The following is a 1216-nucleotide window of genomic DNA, read 5'->3' on the forward strand; positions in this document are numbered from 1 at the left end:
CTGGAAGGCTGTTGGGAAGGAGATCATGGGGCACCATGCCCAAGCCAGCACTGCAGCAGGTACAGACAGCTATGGGAGTGTCTGCCCAGTGCCCTGAGCTCTGATCCACCCCGCTGTGTCTGCTCCCTGAGCTGCCATCCCCCTGCCTGGGAGCTGTGTCACATCTCACCCCACACTGGTGCCTGCTCCTGCCTGACCCCCCCAGGGCCCCAGGATCTGGGTCTGCTCTCCGAGCCCTCTGTGCCTTGTCATCTTAATCCAAGGAGCCAAGCAACCCCCAGTGATAAATTCATCACTTAGTCACTGGCTTTCCTCCTAAAATCCTCTTCAGGGAACAATTCTCCCATGTCTGATACAGTGACTAATTGATAACTTTCTTTAAGGGGACTGCACGATAACTTTCTTTAAAGCAGTATATTATGATCAGTGGGTTTTCCAAGGAGTGTGCTGCTCTCTTAATTCTCACCTTCATTATTTTAATACCTCTGTAAAATGGATTTCTAATGGATCTATATTGCCATAAAACTTTAGGGATGGTGGGTGGGTGTCAATAAATTCTTTGCAATCCGAGCAGCTCTGCCAGCCGGGTAGGGAGCAGAGTGACAGGCTCTGGGGAGAAGCCAGGTCTTGACTCAGGATTGCAGCTTCCAGCAGCGTGACCTTCCCTGATTTGACCCTGTCCTGCTGTTTCTGAACACCTTGCAAAACTTCATTAAGCAACATGACTAGTATCTGTCAGAAGCAATTCTTTCTCTCCCACCTCCTCACCCCAGGGATAAGTCATATCAGCTCTGTCAGGAATACAGAAGCTGCCCTAGGTACAATCCAGCCCCAAGTGTTGATACCTGGTGAGTCTGTACAGAGCAACAGTCATCACATCACAGCATTTTCACCCAAAGTTCCCAAGGCAGGCAATAAATGCACATTATATTGGCATCAATCCCCTTCAAAATGTCCTCTGCTGCCAACAGAGAAGGAAAGCAGCAGCCAGGATGCCCAGCTTCAGCACAGAAAGAAAGAAGTGGGTGTTATGGCCCCCTGGAGGTTTTATAGAGGTCAAATTATTCCCATGTGTATTAGCCTTTGGGAAGGACTTTGGGAAAAACTCTTTTACCACTGGGTCCATCACCTGGTCTCATAAAAACTGCCCAAGAATCTCGTTTTTGTCTCATCTATAATCTATCATAACTCATTTTTACCTTGAACACTGAAGTTG

This window comes from Catharus ustulatus, chromosome 20 (assembly GCF_009819885.2).
Source record: "Catharus ustulatus isolate bCatUst1 chromosome 20, bCatUst1.pri.v2, whole genome shotgun sequence".
NCBI lineage: Eukaryota > Metazoa > Chordata > Aves > Passeriformes > Turdidae > Catharus > Catharus ustulatus.